The following is an 18,006-nucleotide window of genomic DNA, read 5'->3' on the forward strand; positions in this document are numbered from 1 at the left end:
CCAATACCAAGCAGCACACATTTTTATTTAAAAAGAAAAAAATATCTGAGTCAATAACAGGTTAAGGCAAACAAATAGCACATGGAATAGAACTGGTCAGAAGGTTAGGTGGCTGTGCTCTCACACATGGGCCCTGGCTTGCTTGAGTTGAAGAATCTTAGTTACGTGTTTGAAGAGATGCTTCACTTTCTCTTTAAGCATCCCTCCTAGTTGAACGTGATGCTGACTGTCCTCCTTTTGTGCAGGATGTTCGGCCTGTAGGTGTAACTGCAGGTCAGAGAACAGAAAAGCATACCATACGTGTCTGTGAAGCAAGATCGTGCTTTTGAAGGTGTTTATTTATAAGGACTTTGGGGAGCGGGGGAATGAAGTTTTCCATTACTGTTGCTTTTCCCCCTACATCATAACCGATTTCAAATGGTGCTAGACAAAAACTGAGACTCTGAACACCAAGAGAAATCGGTCAGCCTGTGTAAGAGACATTTTCCTGGCTCAGAGAAGAATCCTCTCGTAGATGACAGCTATGCATTCTTTAAAGACGACTATTCAGTGATCTGATCAAATGCTTCATCCGCACAGCGATCGTCTTTTCTGTGTATAATAACGTTTGACAATAGTGAGGTCAAGCAAAAAAATAGTTTAGCTTCATTTTAGTGGCTTGGATGCAAGGGTATAGAAGTCTACCAAAATACCACTAGAAGTTACCAACAATCAACTTAAAAAATAATTCTAGAAAAAGGAGTGAATTCTGTGTGTACCAGTGTGACATCATCATGATTGTTGAAGGCACTTTTGTGTTTAACTGCTGAGATCGAATTGTTGGAGGGAAATTCTGTGTTTGCAGAGCAAGTCTCTGGGAGCTATGGAATGATAATTCTATGGTGATAGAGTCCCCAAGCACAGAGTGGACATTTGCTCTAAGTTAGGAAATTAAACATTAGGGGCCTAGTGACTGTATAATGTATAGTGTACTGTGCCTGATGCAAGAAGTGCTATGTTGGTTTTCATGCAACTTTTGGATCACTTTACTCTGGACAACTTTAACTCATATCCATTGTTTATTAAGTAGAAATACATTTGAAGGAAGCTGTTCCTGTTGTGGCCCTAGCTTGAGAGGGTGTATACAGTGGTTGTTTTAAGTGTCTAGAAATCAGATGATGTTACAAAGTGGATGGCTGGCAAAAAAATAAGCATGGGGAAAAGTGCTGGTTTAAGGAGTAGAGGCCATCTGTGAAGTTAGCAGCTGCTTGATCTCCTCCCACGTTGTAATTCTTGCTCCTAGAACACTGATTTCAAATGGTGCTAGATACGAAGTGGGAAAATCTAAGCCACCATGTGAAACCAGCTTCCAGAGGAAGACACATCTCATGCATGGCTGCAGGCTGAGAGAGAAAATCCTTCATCTCCACCGTACCTAGAGAAAAATTCATTTATTTAATTTTATTAGAAAGTAAGACAGTTAACTTTGGGTTAGTTACTTTATTGACGCTTGGTTTTTTGGCATCTTGTGAATAGTTGAGGCTGGTGTAGGAGAAATGAAATACTGTGATGAAGAAACCCACCACTCTGGCAATAACTATCACTTCCTTTCGTAGCCAGGTGGAATATACTGACGTTCTTACCAGTGAGCAGTGAAAAAAAGTCAGACTTCTTTGTAGTGCAGAGTATGATACCGATGGCGAGGTGGAGGGGAAGTTTGTGTTGTACAGAAACACTTTTTTTTTTCATGCACCACAGATGGAACCAGGCTATAAACCTCATTCTGTCCAAGTCAGAGACTGTTCTGGCTTTCCATCACTTACTGATCTCAGTACCATCAGAGAGGACAGGACAAATCGGGTGCTTTTTGTGACAAGGAAGGGAAATGTGACTATCGTGGTGTAACTTCCTTTGTCAGCTGTATCCCTCAGCCTGTAAATAGCATGCCTTTAACGAGTGGGGAGTTGCAGATTTTGGGGAGACAAGTTTAAAATTCTTCAGGGACGATGAAAATAAACTGCACGGAATCTGCTCCGAGCGTGGGTCAGAACAAAATCTAAAAAGGGAGTGATTGCAAATCTCTAAGTATAACTCAACGGAAGTTGTTGAGGAAGTAGGTGAGTGTGAGAATGAGTGGCTGACGGTTACTGGAAATGGAATAGGTTTGAGGAATGCTGTAGTGCAGTACAGCTGTGGTAGTTAACTGGTGGTGTAGACGTCTCAGTACAGTGGGAATAGATGGGGTGTCTTGAAGCCTGTGAATAACTATACACGTACATAATTCAGGACCTGTCAAACCCTGGCCACCGTGTCTAACCTGTGGTGATGCAGAAGCTGATGTAAAATGGAGTAAAACACGGCACAACTGGAGTTGGGAGTTTCACTTACTGATGCCTTAGGTTTTTGGCAACTCTTTGCATTAGTTTTGTAACCAGATCCAAGGATCTGCTTCAGTGCCTACATCCTAATGCACACCCACAGGCAGCAGAGGAAAAGCTCAGAGAAAAAGAGCATGTCCTTCCAAGAAAGTGGGATGGAGGAAGGGGAAAGAACTGTACTAGATTGCTGTGTCTGGTTATTTACTGTAGTTTCTAAATCCATTATCTGGGGCAACAGGGTGAAAGACAAGTGGAAAGCAGGTTCCCTCCCCAGTGTCTGTCTTCCTGGCACAGTTATTTATGAGGCAACCTGTATTACCAGCATGAGATTTACTACTGAAAAGCTGGACCGAGAGTGAGTTAACGGCTGACAAGGTCAGTTGCAGCACAGCATCCCAGTACCCCAGCATCACAAGTACCCCAGTAGCATCTTTTCAGAAAAAGGCTCATGAATGAGGGTTGCTTTGTTGTTTTTTTTTCTTGTCTCAGTAGTAAGCATATGCCTTAAGCAAAAAGAAGTCTTTATTAGGGTTTTCAAAAACAGTTGGTGGAAATGTCACTTATATTTGTGTTGCTGAAAATGAGAGCCTCTCTAGAGGTACGAGCCTTACAGAGTCTGAACTGGGTCTGAACACCTATGTGTACCTTCCCCTCCCCTCTCCAAAGGAGACTAACCTTTCCAGAAATACCATGCAGCAGTGGAAGACCAATGGCTCATTCATTATTTATAGTTTGATAAAACCAGGTTTCACTTCAGCATAATTAAGATGCTGCTGCCCCTTCTTCAGGCTACCTGAAGATTGTCCTATTGCCTTAACAAGCTCCCCTTCCCTCCAGGCAGCTAGAAGGTGTCAGCCCTTTCTGCCAAGCTGCAGGTACACCTTTTATGAAGGATACATCTGTGACAGTATATGCGGTTCCTTCCAAATCTGAAAGCATGCTTGGGCAGGCAGCATGCAGAGGGGAGGAGAAAAAGAGCAGTTTGAGATGCTGTGATACGCAGCACTCAACTATTAATATGCACACATGCAGAAAAATAAACCAGTGCTTGTTTCAGACATTTGCTGGGTGTGTGTTGAATATGTATATATGGACACGCACATATGTGTGGAGACAAGCAGATACTAACGACTGTAGTTGGCTTTGTCAAAGTGTTCTGGAGTCCTCAATAAATAATAGTAGTAGTAGTACAATATTATCATTCAGTGGGTTTTTCCTCCTTGTTCAGATGTGTTTTAGTAGCAGTCCTGTTTTGTAATTCTTTCAGAGGAGCATCTCAAAGCCTTTCACAGGCTTCACACTGCTTTATACATTCTACACGAGACAAAGGCAAAAAGGGAAGAAATCCCTGCCTGCCCACATGAAAGGGAACTTCCTCCCTAGTCTTAAGACCTTTAATTTAGTCTGCAGGAACAAGGCAAGGCTGGATGTCACAGACCTGATTTTTCACAACGTACAGCTTACAAATTTAAGGCATTTCTGGGGCTTCCATACTAAGCAAAACAGATCTCTGCATGACCCTGTCTGCATCATAATTTTTTTCTTTTGTTTTCAAATCGTGGAGTCAAACTCCTGGTTCATCAGGCTGTGGTCTGGTCTCCCCTGGAGAAAATATTCCTGTTCTACATGCAGAAGATCTGAGCTTCAATGATCATCCTCACAGTCAAGGAATGAGTCAGACCAAGGCCAGGTGCAGGACAGAGGGGTGTGACAGTACAAGTGGTGACCTGTAAGGGGAATTGAAATGAGTGAACTTCTAAGGTTTCAAAAAAGCTTCCTCGGCCTGGGGGAGCGTGTAACTGCATCTGTTTGTTGTGCAGTTCTGTTACTGTGTGGTGTTGCGTAGGTCAGGTATGGACAAATGTGCCCTAACTTGCAGCCCGAGCCCATCGTTGGTGTGTAATGCTTTCTGTGTCTGCAGCAGTGCTGACCTGGGCTGAGTAAAGGTGTAGGGCAGATGCTGCACTGCTTGGTGAAGTTGATGCTTGTGACTAGAAGATGGTTCTGGAGATGCTACTGCTATTATGGCCAGCAAAAACACGTACTTCCCTCATGAGTTTAAAGCATAATGGAGATTATATTTTATTTCCTTGATTAGTAGCAGAATAAAAACTCCAGGTTGCATTTCCTGAATTGAATGTAGCCTTTAGTCCTGCTATTGTAACCTGCAGTATAAGTAGCAAAGTTAAAAGCCAGGTACTCTGGGTCTGCAACCCCTGTGCTGTCAGCCCCCCCGCCCCCAAAACCCAAAGGTAGGCTGGACACTGGACTGTGGCATGCTGCCGGTAAAAGCCTGAAAAGCCTTTTTGTCCCATTTAGCTCTATTTGAGCAATGGGACAGTCAGGCCTGCTTGACATTTGAGTCACTAATTTCAATTCCTATTAAGGGTAATCTGTCAGAGCACTCGCCAGCATTTCTCTAGCTGTGCTGAGCTGTTGAACAGCCGCCTATGGTTCTAACCTGTTTTTTAACATGGTCCAGTTGTTTGAGGGTTTTGGGGGTAAGGGGGAGGCCAGGATTTTGTTTGCTCGTTTGTTTAACGTAGGGAGAAGCAGCTTTTCCAGACAATTTGGGGCAGGCCAGGTGCTAGCTAGTGTCTGTGATGGCTGAAATGTGGCTTGTTGATGAGGTCTGAGAGGTCCATCTCTCTAGCCTTTCTGTTTGCAGGCTGGCCTCCCTGAAGGCACACCAGCCTCTGGTTAATTCTTGCTGCTTTGAGTGAGTTTTGATAGAGCTCGTTCCCAGCATGGGTTTGGTGCCAACCAGGATTCTCCGAAACAGTGCTGAGCCACACGCTGGCAGTCAGCACTGGCGAACAGGTATTGGTTCGGATGCAGCGAACCGTGGTTTGGGGACAAGGTGGTTGAACGCTGCCCCAGGCACACCGGGTGATGGGATGGGCCGTGCCAGCCTTCAGTTTATGGTTCTGCCATACTGACCCACATTTTCTGTGCTGCTTGGGTCTAACAAAGGAGGCTAAAAACAAAGCACAAGAGATCTTTAATTTTCAGGTTACAGATTTTCTGGAGAAATTTGGAGATAGTTCATAACAGCGCAACATCACTAAAATACTTGGGATTTATTCACAAGAGCTGGTTTTTTTTAAATCTCAGAACTTTGTTTCAGACTGTTTAGTAAAACATAACACTTACTTGCTATTGCTTATCCTAAACCTATTCTGAACTGAAGGGAGCGGTTTTATCATGGTGACCATTCTAGGAGTGCTAAATATTAGGGCTACAGTTTCTAATCTTGTGATTCCTGTCTGCTTATCTGAAATCACTTTGATGTGCCTGGAATCATACAGTTTTCCTCTACCTTTCCTTCGTGAGAGTTCCTAGGCAAAACCACAGCCTGTTTGGAGAGCGTGGGAACTCCTGAACCACTGAATCCTATGGAGGATTTCAGATTTCAGAAGGAACGACGAGATGAAACTGGGCAAACTTACAGGACCCAGGTCATGGAAGAGCAGTAGGAAGGTGCAGCAATGAAAACTCATCAAACTTAGCCATACATAGCTTGACTGTGCATTACAAAACTAACTATGCTAAAAAAAATTATCCAGCGAAGTAGCTGAACCAGAAAAGTAATTTTCTGTTCCTAGCTTCTGTACCTAAGCATCACCTTAGACTATAAAGTATTGATTGCAGGTCGTGAAAGCAGTCACAGGGAGATTATTGTTGTGATTTGTATAGTCAGTCCAGGAACATGGTGTTCCCCTGACACTACCATTCTAGCTACTTTAGGTAATGTCAAGGGAAGTCATGTTTTTCTTTGTGTCGTTCAAGAGACAAAAGAATGTCCTGTGCTAGTGAAGAGCCCAAGGAAACAAATACTGCCAGATGTTCACTGAAGTATAACCTGCCATTAAACCGGACATTTGAAAAAATGCCTTCAGCACCCTGCCATATTTAACACTATCCACAACAGAAGGACCTGGCAAAAAAGCTGGAGAAAAGCATTGACCAGACCTCCTGGTGTGACTCCCCTGAGCACGTGAGCTGTTCGGTTTGTACCTGCTCTCAGGATTCCTATCGCTCTGTCACTGAAACTTCACCGTGTGTTTGAGAGCCATCGTCAGTGTGTAAGAAACATTTGAACTGTGTATCCGTGTACAAAATTGGTGGCTGCTGTTGCACACCTACTATGCACCATTTGCACTGGATGGAGAGAGTGTTTGTGTGGGGAGCTGAAGAGCTTAACTCAGAAATAGCTGTCTTCCTTGGAAAGCTTAAGGTCTGAATCACACTGTGTTGGCTCAGTTTTTAGCAGACAAGCTATCACATATGCCTCCCTGTAGGCGAAGAGTCGTCACTGGCATCAGGATTAGCAGCCAGGTTCTTTACCTTCGAAAACTAGAGAATTAAGATACTGAAGGCTAAGGCTGACTTTAGGTGCAGTCAGGGCTGGAGGGTTTGGGGAGGGGGCTAGCAACACTGAGTAGGAAGGGTCTGCTCCTGTCTGTGCTTGGCCTGCACTGGTCCCCGTGTCTCTCTCCATCCAAAAGGAGCCAGGTAACGTGCTCCCAGATTTAACTTTGTTATTGCAGCGATGGGGACAAAGTAAGTTATTTTGCTCAACATCCTTGACGCATTCACCGCTCCACTGCTGCCTGTGAAGCCGAGAAGACTAGAGCCAGCCTTAACGTAGCCATGGCTGATGTTGCCCCGAGTCAGCTGAAAATACTAGTGACACGGACAAATAGGAACACCGGAGAAAAGTGTGGAAACCTGGGAGGGGACAAGACAGCTACTGAGCTGAGGTACCTGATACTGAAACCCTGCGAGAGACAACACTAGCTTGACAGACACTGGTGAACTTGGAGCAGCCTGCGGAGTCCACCTGACGACTACAGGACAGAAATGCAAATATATTTGGACACATTTATTATTTTTTTTTCTGGAACACAGTGTTAAGTTGATGCCTAGTCCTTAAATACATGCCACTCCTGATTCCTAGCAGTCCATAGGAAGTCTTGGGGGGAAAAGAGGATGACAGAAGTAGTGCAAAGTTTTTTGTAGTTAGCTCAAGAAACAAATTATAGATACGTATTTTAAAACGCCTCAGAGACACAGGATTTTTTGAACCTACAGGTTTGGACTCAGTGGCCCGCTACTGCAGTAACATTAATTTTCAAGCCTCATCTCCAAGTTCAGGACTCAAGCACTGCCACACTTGCAAGAAATGTGGACTGGGAGTACCTGAACCAACTGGCCGCTGCCAATGAGTCAGGGGAATGACCTTGCAGCAGGCAGCTCACGGTACCTCTCTCGGAGCTGTGCCAGTATAAACGGCACTGGCGTCTCTGAATGCTGCTGAAACCATTTTGTGAGATTCCCGCGTTGGCCTTTTCTACTGCTGTCTTTGCACCAAAACTTCTGAGTGGGTGAGAACAGAATAGGGCACTCCCTTCTTGTTCCATAACAAGGGCATCTTCGTGACCTACGCTCGGGGCTGTCTATATAAAGATACATGGAGGAGAGGGGCAACTTGTATGTCTTGCCTGTACCTCTGTCCACTAGCATCAGCGATAGATACTTAGAACTGACTTAAATCTTACCCTCCCCTCCAGCCACACCCATATTAAATTGTAAGAAAACACCGTGAGCAAGTTTTAGAAAAAATACACGGCAGCAGTGAATTTTCTGGATAGGTCTGGAAGTGATTTGTAGGAGGAGTGAGGGCAGAATACTTGGCATTTGGACATTTTAATGAATTTTCCCAAATAAGAAAAGAAAAACATTTGCTCATAGACTTTAAGCTTTTCACAGCATCAGTAAAGCTCCTGACACAGAGCCCAACGCTGTATTTGTATAACATGGAAATTAACAGCAGCAGCAGCAGCGCTGCAGGCTTAGAGTCTACTCTGTGAGCAACAAAATGGCTAGGGGTGCTGTCGTGTTCATTCGGATTCCAAATGGTGAAATAGGTGAGTGCCGATATATCTGCCACTTCAGGTATGGTTGAGAACTTTAACATCAATATTAAATTAATGTTTCTAACCATATTCAAGCTTGTGCCCTCATCAGCTCAACTCCGTAAAGCACAGACAGGAACCAACAGCAAAATCGGACTGCGTCACAGATGTAACATGACCATCGGCAAAACAAGTGCAGAAAGAGATCATGGCTGTCTCGTCATTCAGAGAGCCTTCCTTCGACAGCAAAGAAGACTAAGACGGTAATGCTTTTAAATTTACATTGTGAACATTTGCAATCCTTAACTTCCTTTACCAAATTTTGTGGTCCTTGAACAGTCAAAACTCCCAAGAAAATCGCATGTATTTTGCCAACAGACCCAACGCATTAACGAACACTGCGTCATAATGCCGCACTAAGGCTGAGAGATAGACTAAACCCCACTTTACAAAGGAAGGAAAACAAAAATACAGAAAATGAATCAGCTTACACAATGTCACACACACAAGTGTCAGAGGGAGGAAGAAATCACAGCTTTCCCAAGTCCTTTTGTAGGAATATGCAGAAAACCATTATGGAACACTTAGCCATGTACAGCTAACATACAGTAACAATACCATCCCTATGCACAAAATCGCTGCTGTCCTACAGAAATATGCCATGTCCCCTTCTTAGCCTTGTTTCTTGCCAGTCCCACAGATTTACCTGCTGACAGTAACCTCAATTCCTGAGTAATGAGATTTACAGCTGATGTTTAACATTGAAATAACTCCTCTTTTACCTCTGTCTCTTTACCCTCCCTGCATTTAGTCACGATTAAACCCTCACTGTGGCAAAAAGATGGTAGCAAGAGGAATAAAACCAAGCGCATCCCTACGCTGAAGACAGATACTCAAAAAGTGCGCATATGCCTAAGCGAGTATACTGCTACCCGTTGCACCTCCTTTCGAAGGGCTGAGAAATGTCACGGAGAAGCACTAGCTTTGCGAATTAATGGGGTCCTCCACCCCACAACTGTCACGGGCAAAATTGCAAAGGGTTGTCCGTTCAGACGGCACTCGGTAAAACAGACTCAACCCACCCGTCTTCCATGCAACTGAGCATCATTCCTTAGTCTGGCTCCTGGCTGTACAGAATTACCTCCGTGACTGCCTTGTACTGTTCCTGTATGTGTGCGTATTTATGCCTGTCCATCTTGCTGCAGGGACCACCGTTGTTGCTGCTGTTCCTGTTGTTCCCCTGCTCTGCGGAACTGGCGCTGCAGGAGGCAAGGATGCTCCAAGGGAGCCAGCTACAGCCAGTGAAGGCTCAGTGAGTCAGGAGGGGTTGTGACGACTGCAGTAAGAGTCTGAAATTCCCTATGGAATCTGGCAGAAAAGGAGGGGAGGCAAGAAAGGTGGCGATGGGAAAGAGGGAAAAAAAGTGGGGAGTGGCAACTACTGGCTGTTTTCTTCTTCCCTCCCTGTTCCTACCACCGCACTGCTGTTGGAAATGGCATCCTTCCCTCTACGGTACTGCGCAAAGGAATGGCGTCGGGGATAAAACCGCAGCGCGTACGGCCTTTGAAACCAACCAACCAAAATTCGGCCGGGTTGAGTGTTTGTGTGTAAATACAGCTCTTCTCTCTCTCCCTCTCTCTCAGACTGCCGTTCAGCGGACAGGCTACTGCTGAAGTAAAGGGACGACGGACGCAGTGTGTCTGAGCCACTTCTGAACCCAGTGGTTGTTGCTTAACAACCGGACCTGACGCTTGAGATGTCAACGAGTGAGTAATACAGATTAAATGCTTATGCTGCCATTTCCCTAAACTTGTTTAAGCCTCGATATGATGAAAGGCTATGGTATAATGTTCCATGCCATATGAGAAAGCAAAGTTACCACTCCACTGAATAATCAGGAGACTTCCTCAGCCAGAAGGACCAAGCTCAAAGCTGGTTGTGTCCTCAGCAGTTCCAGGCAGAGTTGCCATCTTCCTTGCTGCTCGCTTTAAGAAGAGAGGTGAAAAAATAGTATAGTAAATGGTTAAGAGAGAAAAATGTTCTCCCCTTCATTTCCTTATCCTCTCTCTGGAGCTGCTCTCTGCCCTCAGTCTCCCATTCATCCCTACCCAGTCCTTCCCAGTCTATCAGTCCCTGCTTTCTAATGCTTCTGTTTCTTCTGCAGATCTTCACAGGCCCGTCACTTAGGGTTGTCTTCATCTCTCCCTGATGTTACCGAGCCTGTGGCAGACTCACACTTACGCAAACAAAAGCTGAGTTTGGGCAAGAGTCTTTTTCACTTCTTTAATTATTTCCCACGACATAATTTCCAGGTGCAATCCCTGCCCTGAGCAGTTTACAGCCCTGCTAGCACTTAACCACCTTATAAGGGAGAAGGAAGAAAGCAAGCAAGCCAGAAGAGCCTCAAACCCCAGTACTTTCCCCTTCCCCGTGGTTTGCAGCTCTGACACGTCATCGTCGCAACTGCACGGCAAAACGAAACCACCCCAGCACCCGTGCGGGGCACCCATGGGTGTGAGATCGGGTACCCGCCGCGCCGTGGAGTGAGCTGCTGCTTTGCTGCCTGCTGGCCCTGCCTGGGGGGCGCCCGGCAGCCCCCCCGGAGCGGCGGGGGGGGCAGGCAGCAAGCAGGCAGCGGGCAGAGAGCTGCCGGCACTTTGAAGCAAGTGAAATCAACGTTGAGATTTGACACCCAGTCCTCGACCAATCCGGGAGGGCTTTTCACCTGCCATCACCTCCTCCGCCAATCGGACGGCGCCTTTGGGCTGAGAGCCCTCCCCGGCCAATGGGGAGCCAGCTCTGCCACTTAGTTAATGATGCAGCAGTACAGGGAAGACTATCACATGTGAGCTGGAAGGCTGCCAACATGGAGACACGGAGAGAGCAAGGTAAACAACTTTCCAACGCCAAAATGATGACATTTAATCCCTAAATGCTAGCTTCCCGTCTCGACTCATCTTTAACCCCTTTCAGCTGGTGTGGAAGCGTCTGGAAGGCACAGTCTACCTGTCCCCAGTGCTTTTAAAAACTGGACGACATGCCCTGCAATGATCACTGCGTCACCGTTTACCACTTTCCGAACTACGCAGTGACAAACCTCCAAGCTCTGAAACGCAGAGCGCCTGTTAACCCCTCTACCAAACCCTCACCGACATGCCAGCCTTCAGAGAGTCCGGGGGGGGGGGGATTGGGGGTGGGGGATAAAAAGCCCAAACAAAACATGAAAACAGCAGTCTTTGCAAAGTTGTCATCTCTCCCCCACGACTACTACCCTCCTCTGCAGTACAGCAATGCCGGCAAGAGTGACATTAGTACAACCTGTGCCGTCGTTCCATTGAGAAAACAGCTCTGACGCAGAACAGAGCAATCATACCCAGCCAAAATAATAATAAAGGCACTTCGGGATCCGAACATAGGGACGCTGGGGGAAAGGGACGCCCTGCAAATAATTAAAATACGTAGATGCAGCTGAAGCCCCATCCTGATCAAAGGGTACGTACGTGAGAAAGACGAACTGGACCGAAGAGCTCTGCCCGTGCACCATCTGCGCAGTCCTCAGCCCTCCGCTCGCTGTGTAGCGCCGCAGAATAGAAGGTTCCAGAAATTTCCCTTCCGTTAACCCTTTCGGTGTCTGCCCACTCTCCCTCCCCGCGGGATTAAGCGCGCCGGGTCTCCAGCATCGTCAATGGGCGAAGCCTCCTACGCCAACCAAGTCCAAATACGATCTTAAAATGACACTGGATGGTGGCAGGAGCCCAGTCCCTGGTGTTGGTGTTACTTCTCTTTCTGGAGCCCTCTCTGCCTCTCTTGCTGCCTCTCTCCCCTCTTGCTGCAGCAGGGCTGTTGCTGGTAGACCTATCGACGGAGCTTGCTCTCTCACTCTCTCGCTGAGCTCTGTGACGCAGCTCTAAATTCTCCAGCCTGCTCCCTGTGTTATAAGAGCGGAACTGCAGCTTTCCAGGGAGCCCGTGCCAGCGGTGCCAGGGCCAGGCAAACCGAGGGAACGTCGCTCCTGGACTCTGCACCTTTTTTTGGTAATTATTATGTTCCTCACCTCTGTTTCTGTGCCTCCTCCGAGGCTCTCAGCCTCGCATCTCCTTCTCTGCTTCTGAGTCATACTTACTAGGTTAACTCTTTTAGGATTGGTAGTCAGCAATACAAATCTCGAACAAGCGCAGCTGAAACCACAGCCAACTTTGTGGTGGTTTCTGCTTTAAAAAAACCAAAGCAAATCTTCTTGGCTCTAAAAAACAAAAACACACACACACGCACACACACGTTCCAGTAGAGAGTTAGTGCTTTTTCATTAACTGTTTCTGTGACAGGAACCACTACTTGACTTCCTAAAATAAAATGTGTTTTGGGCCCACGTCTTGCAAATGCTTAGCAGGCAGCTCCCCTGAAGCACAAGGCAACTTAAAAGCTTCTGCTCCTGCGAAGGAACACAGGTCTTCTGGGCATTAAGGCATGAGGCTGCTGCTGGACCCACAAGACCCTGCTACGCTGGCTGCAAGACATTGATCAGCATCTGGTTCAGCCACTGGGCAGATGCACGGTGTAAGATAAGGTACTGAAAGTGCTAGAAAGCTACAGGCTCTTCTTAATCTGAGCAGTATTAATAAGTGTTATCACACACACAGATTCAGAATGCTCAGCGTAGGCAGGGGAACTATTAACTGCGTTCCTGGAATCACCAGAATCCAATAATCTCTGTCAAAGAAAGTCCACAAACACCTATGTATTTCAGCACAGCAGGCTTCGCCAGGCCGGAAGAATTTTGCAGATGAGCACCATCTCCTCGTCTCTCCCCCGTGAGACCAGCCCTGGCAGTAACTCCAGTGCCTTCAGTCGACTCCAGCACCAGGCAGGGGAAGCAGCGCTCTGCTGCCTTGTAGCCTCAAAACCGGAAAATGTGGAGGAGGATCAGTGGTAGATACAGCATCTGAGAATCAAAGGGAAGGTAATGGAGAGCCAGCACTGTACCAGGGAGTTCGTGCATCAGTCTGCATATACAAAAGGGCAAGCGAGAGAGCCAGCAGTCCATTTGAAAAACAGAATCAAGAGAGATCGCTACTACACAGCTACATCTGCCATTTTAATTCCGGACTTCAGAGCTGGCTGCAAGCTTTGGGTTTTTCACTACAACCAAAGCTGAAGTAACCACTATTTTTTCTCTTCACAGCGTCTGAAGAGCCTGAGCTATTTTGGGATTTGTCTGTACTACACTGAAAATGACACCTGTTACGCACAGACACAAATGAGAAGAATTGCAAGCTCCTGGTTTCTCAGATACGATTCTACAAAAAAAAAGGAAAAGATCTTATGAGCTAGGGACCTGGGAGGGCAGCACCGGCTCTCGCTGTGGGGTGAAGGGGGGGATGACCCTTGCCAGTTGAACAGTCAGACACCAGTACAAACAATGTAAAAGGTCTGCAATACATGGTTTCTTATGCAGTCAAACCCATGGGACTTCAAGCCTCACATACACACTTTGTGGCCAAAGCTGCAAGCATTAACTACTTCAGTTAACGAAGGTAAAATTGTAAGGGCGCTATGGCTACTTAAATGAGTCACCCAGCAGTGCTACTTGCTAAAGTAGGCCGGTGTTTTATGTGATGTTAAGCTGTCTGTGCTGGTTTCGGTTACCCCTGAGTTATCTCCGAAGCTCCCAACGTGCAGGGTCAGAGCGGATTTTCCGCATTCCCCGTTTTCCCCATCGGCGTGCAGCTGATTTACAATCCTCGGTGCTGTGCAGGCGAGACAGAGGCCATCTCGCTGGACCCGCGAGACCCAGCGGAGCTCTGAACATGATTGCGTACAGCACTGGAGCAAGATAAAAGGCTCGGAGCCTCAGAAGTGGGACAGTTGACTGGTGCTTTTAGCTCACAGCGATTTTGTCAGTCTTGTGGTATATTAAGAAAGTAAAACGGAGCTTTGATTTATTTAAAATTATATCTTTCTGGTTGCTTTCAGGGGAAAGGCGGCATTTATTTCATGGTTTACTTTCATTTGAAAATCACCAGCCATGGAACGTTTTTCCCTTTACCCGACTGTAAGTATTTGCTTTATGGTGGTGCTCAGACTCCCAAGAAGACTCAAAAGCCGCACTGTGCTGGGAAACACTCAAGTGCATGACTAAGAAAACATGGCACAATGGGAAGCTTCAGCACTTGCAGCTGAATAATGAGGCCCCAAAAAGTCATCTTCCCCCAGTCTTGGCCAGGATTTGGCATTTTCTGGGAGCTGGAGTAAGGAAGGAGAGGCTGTGATTCCGTGGTAGAAATCTAGGCTGCTTTTCACTTTTAAGTGGAGCCTGTGTACATGTTTTGTTACTGGAGGCGGGGGTGGGGGTTGCTTTTGCTTTTTCTCCAAACTGAAAGCAGGAGACAGAACTTCAGATTTGCCAGAACTGACTGTGGGGAAGCAAAGACCTGGGCTAGAAAGCAAGCTTGGTAAATGGAAATAATCCATGGCTGTGGTTGGAGGCAGAGGAGGTGAGTCTCGCTGTGCAAATGCTGGTGTAGGATTCTGTTCCAAAGCGAGGGGTGACCTGACGGCTGACTGCAACTGTGCCATGGGTGCTTATAGAAAAGAAAGTTTTGATAGTGCTAGACAATATAACACGGTATCGCAGCTTAGAACGGGAACGGTTCAGGCTGGATGTTAGGGGAGGGGGGGAAATTCCTTCAGGAGGGTGGGAGGGGTTGAACCCCCAGCCATCACTACTGAGTCTGCTGCCAGCTGGCAGTTTCCCTCAGCATCTTGAAAGGATCGGGAGCAATTCATCAGTGAGCAGAGGAAGTGTGGGCATAAAGGTGCATCCTCAGCCCCCTGGCATCTCCCATGCTATTTTCTGCTGTCATGCTACAATGACCTTAATAGCAATAAGATGCGAAATCTGTCGTTACAAAAATCTAACCCTTGTGCACGTCATTCTTGGTATTGTGGGTGACAAAATAACCTCAGCCATCCACTCAGGAAGGTCCTTGGGCTTTTATAATGAGGAACGAAACCCTCGTGGTACCACCTGCACTTTCAGCTTCCTGCTGGCAAAGCCTTGGCTCAAGTTTTGGTTTAAATGCCATCAGCCACACCTTCCTCCCATGCAGGAAGCTGCGATTGTTAAAATCAGGGCATGTTCCTGTTTAACTAAAAGCTGAGATCAAATAATCCAAAGGCCTTGACTATGCCAAACAAATTCCTGCCCGGGACGTAGCAAGTCTGTGCAGCTGTAAATCGGTAACCCCTCGACCTCAGTATCCCTGTAAATGATGTCTTGGCACATCACCTCGGGGAGCGGTTGGTAGTAAACAGAAGGAGCAAAAAATCAGGCAAAGGTGGATGGGGGAACGGGAAAGGTAATAATAATAATAATAATGCTTAGCACAGTATTCTTCAGTTTACCAACTAAAAGTCCTGGAAGTTGCTTTAAAATGCAAAATAGTATGTTTTTCAAATGATACGGTATTATTTTTTCAAAATGTGAAAATTGTCAGTGCTGCCTCTTCCTCACAAAACGCTTAACCTCAGTGAAACGATGGCTTCCAACAAAAGTCGTATTTCAGCACAGAATTCCCAGCCAGTTCCATTCAAGGAATACCAGCAGAAAGAGGAACACGACAGCCCATCTGCCGGGACTGCTTCCCCTACCCCTCACCAGTCAGAGGATTTTTTAAATTTCCTTTTAATCTGAATGTTGCAATAGAAAATAGTCCTTAAAAAAACCCCAACAGCTTACTTAACTCTTTGCTAAGTAAGAAACTGGCAAGTTTTTAATGTTTACTTATTTAAATTTAATATAATTTTGCATATGGGAAGGCTGAATTAAATAAAGGTTAAATATTAAATAATTTGACCCACATTGTATCCGGAATCAGAGTTAAAGCTGATCTGGAAATCCGGGAGTTACTTGCTCCCAGATTTTACTCAAGTTGAGCCTCTTGCTTAATTATAGTCTTTATTGCACAGAAGGCCCCCAGTCAATTAGTGAGACGTAACCATCACCTGAAACACAAACTGCCGGAGCAGTGTGGCTTTTAGAGGAAATTGATAGAAAATGATTTCAAGGAGGCACTTTCATTTTTCAAAGGAAAAACAGAAAGAAGACTTTGAAGTCTTCTTCCAGTTTTCACACGTATGTGGACAACACCGGACAATTCACGGTCTCACTGTGCTATCCTAACAGTCACCGGGACATGCAGATTTCCAGAAAACTGGAAATTTGCAACTCCAAAATAGAAATATTTCTTAATGCGGCTACCAAACTCCATGAAGGGATATTCTACATGATGTGCTGCGCTTCAGGTTTTGTTCCACAGTGACCACAGTAGGAAAGTTAGAGTCACGCAAACGTTTAGGTTTAGACTTTTTTTTCCCCCTGAAAGGTTTATTTTTCTAGACAAGCTTCATTAGCGAGTACCAGAGAAATGACCAGCACTTGCTATTCCCAGTGTGTACACACGCTGTTGCTCTCACTGGGGTCCCATCCAACAGGAGGAAGAGCAGGCAGGTGTATAAATAGCAATAAAACCCTTTCTGAAACAGTTTTAAAGCTGGTTCCGCGCACCTGCTTGGGTATGCACAACGGACTGCGCACCAAGAGCGCGGTGGGGTTTTCTCGTAGTGCTTTTCAGGGGTGGTTTGAGGGAATTGGATGGAACAGCTGGCGGGGACATCAAAAGACTGCAAAGTCAGAGGTTTGGGTTTGATCCTAAGAACTGTCGGGGATTGTTGTCATTGGGTAGTCACATTTGCATCAAACGCTTGCATTCTTTCTGCAGACCTAGCCCGCACAATAAAGCAAGGCACTGAAGTGGAAGCCTGCAGGTGAAAACCTAGCCCTCCCTTTGAAAACTTGGGAGTCCTGGAATTTACCCTGTGAACTCTTAAGAAAATCCCAGCTGGAGCAGCTGAGATCCTTTTCAAAGAGGTGGCACCACATTAACATACAAGCTGCTTCAAAGCAGAGCTTATGGCCTTGTGTTGAAGCCGGGTTCAAGGTATTTAGCATCCTCACCCGAGGGCTCTGCCTTGCTCGCTGTCTTGCAGCGTTTCTGGTCAGTGCAAGGACAGAGACGCGGTCCTGAGGCAGCTCCCCAGCCCCCAGCCGCTCTGCCCGCACTGGGAGAGGGAGCAGGAGCAGCCAGGCTCCCTGAGCTGCAGGTTTTCCTCAGTTCCAAATCTAAGGAGCCAACAGCGCTGAGACAAAAGTAATTATTTCAGCTATTAGCTAAGAATAGAGCTGGCGGGGGTGCTGTGCATGGCTGAGGTGCACTGACAGCACAGTCGGAGGTAGCGGGGATTGCAGTGGAAGCACAGAAATAGCCCTTCTCCGCGCTCAGCACTTTGAAGCCTCGTGAGTCACTAAAATACACGGAGTGGGGGGGATGCACACACAGGTGGGGTGCAGAGGGAAATCGACCCTGCCCTCCGTCTAAAACGGAACGTGCCCCTGGGCTGGTTGCTGTGTTTTTGGGGGGAGAACGGCGTGTTGCTGAGGAGCCTGTTTTTCCCCAAGGAGAGCATCTCGCCAGTCACCAGGCAGCGGACCACCCTCACGCTTCCCACCCACCGGAGAGGAGAGCACGGCTGGCGCAGGGGAAACCGCCGGCAGCCCCGATGCCCGCACCCGCTCAGAGGTACCGGTCCCCTGCCCGGGGAGGGACACGGCCCCCGGGGGGGCTCTGCCTGCCCCTGGCTCCCACCGCCCTGCGCCCAGCCCCCCGGCCAGC

At 46.8% G+C, this 18,006-nt stretch overlaps 2 long non-coding RNA genes across 11 annotated transcripts in view; one reads left to right on the plus strand and one right to left on the minus strand.

The window, feature by feature from the left end:
- On the minus strand, positions 1 to 12,874 carry LOC129737484 (uncharacterized). The gene is made up of 2 exons (XR_008735391.1): positions 11,776 to 12,874; positions 1 to 1,414 (listed from the first exon to the last, which is right to left on the minus strand). It is a non-coding gene; the product is annotated as an uncharacterized LOC129737484 (long non-coding RNA).
- The window catches only part of LOC114018067 (uncharacterized), a 25,932-nt gene continuing 9,350 nt past the window's right edge, over positions 1,425 to 18,006 (plus strand). For 5 of the 10 annotated variants that reach the window (XR_008735388.1, XR_008735382.1, XR_008735384.1 and 2 more), the window contains exons 1-2: positions 1,425 to 11,163; positions 13,458 to 17,913. This is a non-coding gene — a long non-coding RNA (uncharacterized LOC114018067). The remainder of the gene's footprint in view (positions 11,164 to 13,457; positions 17,914 to 18,006) is intronic. The other 5 variants (XR_008735385.1, XR_008735380.1, XR_008735386.1 and 2 more) reach the window with 5 other exon arrangements.

Source organism: Falco cherrug, chromosome 16 (genome assembly GCF_023634085.1).
Source record: "Falco cherrug isolate bFalChe1 chromosome 16, bFalChe1.pri, whole genome shotgun sequence".
Taxonomy (NCBI): Eukaryota; Metazoa; Chordata; class Aves; order Falconiformes; family Falconidae; genus Falco; species Falco cherrug.